The 6,000-nt window shown below is 30.8% G+C and overlaps 1 protein-coding gene across 1 annotated transcript in view; it reads right to left on the reverse strand.

Moving 5' to 3' along the window:
• LOC111639321 (transmembrane and TPR repeat-containing protein CG4050-like) overlaps nucleotides 1-3,331 on the reverse strand; it is an 89,544-nt gene extending 86,213 nt beyond the window's left edge. The window contains exon 1 of the mRNA XM_023385178.1: nucleotides 3,104-3,331. The gene's annotated coding sequence lies outside the window, so the exon portion shown is untranslated. The remainder of the gene's footprint in view (nucleotides 1-3,103) is intronic.
• Nucleotides 3,332-6,000: the final 2,669 nt, after the last annotated feature.

The raw sequence follows: 6,000 nt of genomic DNA on the forward strand, positions 1-6,000 counted from the left end.
TTCATCCGACTCCCTTATTCTAAAGAAATAATATATAGATGAAGTAAGAAAAAAATTCAGTCACAAATCTAAAAGTCCAACTTGGATCATTTGATGGGAAACGGACCGTACATGTTTATTGATTCGGCTGATTGTGGAAAGAGAGAGTAAAGTGCATCGTGTCGTCTAAACGTTCAGCTCCTCCCCGTCTAGTTCGTGATGTATCTCCGTTGTGCCGCTAGATAATTCTTGACAATGTGTTTGTCCAGCGATGATAGAGAAGACCGCACCGAGTCCCTAAGTGTCATAGCACTGGGCATGCGTACGGCTTACCTCTTCTATCGGGCCCTCTCTCTTCCCCTATCGAAGCAGGGTCTTAGTGTGAGAGCCCCAACTGGCAGTGACAGGCAAGCCAAAAGATGAAAAACCTGCAATCGACTAGTAGGCTGTATATGGAACATCAGCGCCACAACGTCAGATAAATGAACGATAACCCCACCAAATCGTCCAAATCCACTAAGCGAAAATTAGTCTTATAAACAATCGAAAAATATAAAAAATATATATATTGACCAGTCGATAATCGACTGTTTCGTATCGCTTCTATTTAAAAGAAAATGAAGAAGAAGCCAATGAATAAGAGAAGCAATTAGCTAAATGTGGATTCTACTCTTAAAAAAATTTAATCAAGATGTTACGAGAGTTTTACCTTAATGGAAATTATGTTTTCTGATTGAAGTTCGAAAATTACGAAAAAATACATTACGTGAAATTTTAACATCTGCGGAGTTTTCAAAGTACTTTATGAATTCAATATACAAAGAATTGCACTTAATAATAATTTTATAGTCGAGTAGATTAATAAATTTCCAAAAAATTACGTCGTTTATTAATAATAGCCCATCCTTAAATGGCTATTTTTCAAGACTAGATAAAGACAGCAATAAAACACAGTCGAATTAAGAAAAAAAGAAGTTCGAATTTCGAGTCTTCTAATTTAAAAAACGTACTTAACTTCAACTAATTTTCGAAGCGTTTTAAATATTTATATTATTACCTGAATTTAAAATTTTGTTAAAGAAAAAAAGATGAAGAAATTGCCACGGCGGAATGTCGCTTAAACAGCTTATTTAGTAAAGAAACTAAAAATAACGTTGTGTTGGACTGAAATTGTTAAAAGGCTTCATTAGAAGAGACAATTTTAAATTTTTACCAAGAGCAATTTGTACTGGCGTCATTGTTGCTAGTTCGCATTGCTTTATTATTTAATTAAATATAATTAATTTTGGAATTAACATATATTATTGGTAAATAGTTTGGGAGAAAAGATTAACAAAAGTTGATCCCGCGGATTAATTAATGAAAAAAGAAAAAGCAAGTTGCTCTGGAGATGGGACATTCTAGTGTTATTCTCGCAGAATTGCCAATTCTCTAAACGGACCGCTATTCTCTAGAGTGACGTTGTAAACTCTACGAAAACAACTTAGATCTTAAGACTTTAAGCCAATTGTAACATTTAGTAATAAATGTTTTGTTTACTTTTATTTTTTTTTTATTTAGACAATTTGAGAAATATTCGAAAAATGAATTGATTCTCGAACGTAAAATTTGTATTCGTATCATTCTACGAATATGATTTCTGGTACGTCAACTATTCGGGATTATCGTTGTAATTTAAAAATGAAATTTTCCAGTATTGATGTCGCGGTGTGTGATATCACGAAAAGAAGTAGATTGTGATTGCTACACAAACATTGCATAACGCAAACTGCGAATAGCGGTTGTGCGTGAGACATTGCTAAAGCAGCACAGAATAATGAGGTATTTTCCAGCGCTCTGAACTTTGCGAAAAATCGATGGAAATATTTCAGCCCTCCACATGAAGGCGCCAGTCATTGCACATAGCGTGCGTACTTTGTGCATAGAAGTGCGTAAACAATGCGTCTTCGGTCGGAATGGAATCCCTTCGATCTCTCTTCTCCAATGAGCTTACCGCTGCAAAAAAAAGGTGCGGTTGATCTTAAAGAGAGCACTTACGCCGAAAGACCTTGCACTTGTTTTTTTGCTTATTTTAATTATTTTTAATTTTTTCACACAGATCTTTCTTCTCTTTTTTTTCCCACCAAAATAATTCTGACTTATTAGTCGATTTTTTAAACAAATTTCTTTCTTTTCGTTATTTAAGTTTTTATAGGAATCATTTTCGTATTATTACAATTTACATTTATTCTTCACCTGAAGAAATGTTGCAGTAGGGAATTTTTACGTATTTTCTTCACTTGTGCCAATGTAGAAACTCTTCGAGTTAAAAGAGCTGATTACTTTTTAAACACAATCGAAAACAGTTTTATTCTCGTGTTGTCGTAATTATACATTTGGTAGAAAGCCTTACGCAAATCTTATCGTCGTTACGTCAAACTAAAAAGAAATTTTTAAGTTATCTCGACTATTGAAACATACAAGCAGCACTACAATCGTATATAGTGAAGAACATAGGATCTACCAAGCACCTTAATCCTGTTATCTACCCTATTCTCTGGAGTGCTATAGGATGTCTCTGAAGTATCGGATGTCGGAAACTAACCTCATTTTGAAATGAAATTTTGCTTTCATAATAAACTACAGTTCAACCTACAAACTGCATCCTTTAATTAGAATAATCGATAATAAAATTCAAATGTCAGTGACATTTTACACATTTTTCAATTAAAATTCTCTTCTAAAGTCGCTTAATTATCGAAACCTCAATCTTAGTTCTAATGATAAAATTGGCCATGCTTTGGAATAGCATAAACTAATAACAAGATTACGAGAAAATAATTATAATTACGCCAAAATTTAATATTTTTCTAAGGTTTCTTAATCACGAAAACCAATACCTGAGCATATTTTAAGACACAACAGTCGACTTCTTCATTTATTTCTAGTGCTTCGGAAACCTTTAAAACACCTCTTACACGAGCCTCATATTCTGTATTCCATTACTAAATAATTTTATTTATCTTAGTAATTTTATTACGAGGAAATATTTGAAATTATATTAAAATAATTATTAAAAAAAAATTTTTTTAAACGTGAAAATTGTTTAATCAAATGTACGAATGGAGAAACGATCGGGACTTACCTATACCTTTTCCGTCTGTCCCAATTTAAAGAGGAAGTCGAAGAAGTAAGACGGTTTCTCGGATACGTTTGTGCCTGATTAATAATTAGAAATAGTTTTTATAAATAGTCGAATGTAAAGTGCAGGTCGCACGAACATGAGATCAATATTCCAGAGCTACCTCAGACTAGATAGAGACTAGTTGGTTTCATATACCCGACTGTGCTTCTCCAGCATTGCACTGCTTCTCTTACGTCCAACACTAGCGACCGTGGCTCCGTCTGATGGTTAAAGCTAGAAGCATTTTCTGGAAGAGGACGCCTGCGCTCGCTAAACAATTAAATATTCCGTTGACTCGCATTCGCTTCGTAATTAAAGCCATGTGTTTGCAATTCTTCTAATTCGGTGATTATTTGTACTTTTTCTTTATTTAGGATTAACGATAAATAACGTTTTTTTTTCCTTCCTTTTTTTCTGTTTGCTTTTATATGTTTCGACTAAAATTTATCGCTTCTTGTAAACGATATCTTTTCTTATTGTATAAAAATTCTATCCGTGTCTAGTAGAAGAGCCGATTTTAAAATGATAATTTGACTTTTTTTTTCAAAAAATGGTGAAGGAATAGTGAATAAAACGTCTTGGATATTCGGCGAATGGTCATTAGGCCAACTCCTATGGTATCGAGCCTATTCAATGAGTGGTAATCAAAGCGAAATTAGCATCGGATCAGGTTGTCGAAAGGGAAATTCTTGAGATAAACAATATACATGTTGTCTTAATAATGAGATCTTTAGTTTAAATGGCAGTTTGTATCGAATGTAATCTTCGGTGTACAGGTCAATGAAAATTCTTATCTCTTTCAACATCCAGTAACAGATATTACCTGTGAAACCTAGGGATTAGTTTCCACTTCTGTACTTTGTAATCTCGCCAGGGAACAGTCGCCTTACAGATATGTTTGTCATAATGTCTCTAGACCACTCCATCTGTAACTAGAAAATCCCAAGTGATACTTTGCATTTAACAAAGTTGTGTGTTCCTTTTCTAGATGTAATTGCAGTATTTTGTTTGTATTTTTCAATGTTTTAAAACAAATCCCTAATTGAATTGTTTAATTCAATTAACAAAATTAAGTGGGAAGTGCGGAAAGAGAACTTAGTCGAGGTTTTATTATTTATTTTTAATTCTAAATTTCCAAATTGTTTTGAATAATTAACGGTTGGGAGAGCAATTTAAATGTTGTTCTTCATAACCGTTCCACTTTGTTGTTTCTCTCAAACATTATAAATAAAAGAACAATATACTGTAGATAGAAATTGAATTTAGACCACTTTACCTCTATGATGGAATTTTTTTCCGGTTTTTTTCCCCCTCGGAAAAAGGTTTATGTCCGATTTCCATCAGAGCGACTCATCCAAATGGAAATTTAATATGAATACTATAAAACAATAGTTGTACAAGATTGAATAAACGTTACGTTGAAAGAATATGTAAAAATAAATGTTAGAAATTCGATTGCTTTTCTTTTTATTTTTCTCTAAACTGTCAAAGAATTTTGAAATTTAAGCGTTGGCCCCACTAAATCACTTTCGGGCTCTTGCTTAAAAATACGTTAGGTAGCAATCTTAAACTTTGTTCAAACCGAGAAGATGCATAAAGCACTGTACATTGAAATGATATCGTAAACCCAGTAAATCTTGCGTTTCCTTAAGTTAAGTGCATCGTATAACAAACTCGAGTATTCATCGTTTTAATTACATCTCCAGTAATGTATCAGAATAAGTGAACTTTATGATTCGCCGCATCACATTTCGAATAAGATAATTTTAAAGGAACAATTTCATTAAATTATGTTTCGAATGAAAGTATTTAATTGACTTAGAATTTCGTAAACATTTTAATATAACTACAATTTCAAATTAAATTATAAAATTTTTCATTTATTCTTAAAAAATAAACAGAAATTTTAACCCATAAAAACTTGCATTAAGAAACTTTTCAATTAAGCATTTCTTTTTACACATCCTTTATTAAAACTGTATCTTTAAATAATTCCTATATTTTATTATATATAGCCTATATATTACTATATTTTCTTCCCCTCCACGAACAAAAGGAAAGAGAAGAGATTAAAAGTGTATAATAACTACAAAAATGTATTAACTGCCTTGTGTTTACTTAAATCAAATAAGCATCAAATGTTTTTGAAATAAAAATTAATTTCGCATACGAAAAAATAAATATAGTTTTTATAATAGAAGAATTTAATCGATGCTGAAGTTCTCTTCTTACAGAATTCTCGATAGTCCTATAGATCATATATAATAATCGAAAAATATATCGAATATATTTGTACGAAGGAGCTTTATCTAAAATATATGCAATAAATAATCTTCTTTTAATGTGTAATAAATACTTAAAACAAAAAAATATTTATTTGATTTACGTTTATCAGTAATGCAGTTAATATATTTTTGTTTACATATTTATATACAAGAAATAAAAGATAAATTAATGTAAATACACTTTTCATTTCATTTCGAATGGTATTAAATTATGATTTATATTGCTTCTATTATAAAGTTTGAAATATTTATATAATTTTTAATATTTTGTTTCATTTTTTTAAATCTCATATGAATTAATTCAAATATTATTTTATTTTTTTTTACGAGATTTGATTTACTCGGTAGTTTTTTTTTCTATAATTTTATTCTAGAAATATTTTACATTTTATCCAATTACACGTATATTTTTAAAAACTTCAAAAAATTGTTTACACTTATTTGATAAATTCATTTCGTCTTTCCGATATATTCTCTCGAGAAAATCACATAGGAATTAATGGAAATATTTCTTATACAAATCTCTTTTAATTAATTCGACGAATTGCTGTTTTTGTAAAAGCACGCGCCATA

This window comes from Centruroides sculpturatus, unplaced genomic scaffold (genome assembly GCF_000671375.1).
Source record: "Centruroides sculpturatus isolate CEXI.00-Female unplaced genomic scaffold, Cexi_2.0 scaffold1366, whole genome shotgun sequence".
Lineage (NCBI taxonomy): Eukaryota > Metazoa > Arthropoda > Arachnida > Scorpiones > Buthidae > Centruroides > Centruroides sculpturatus.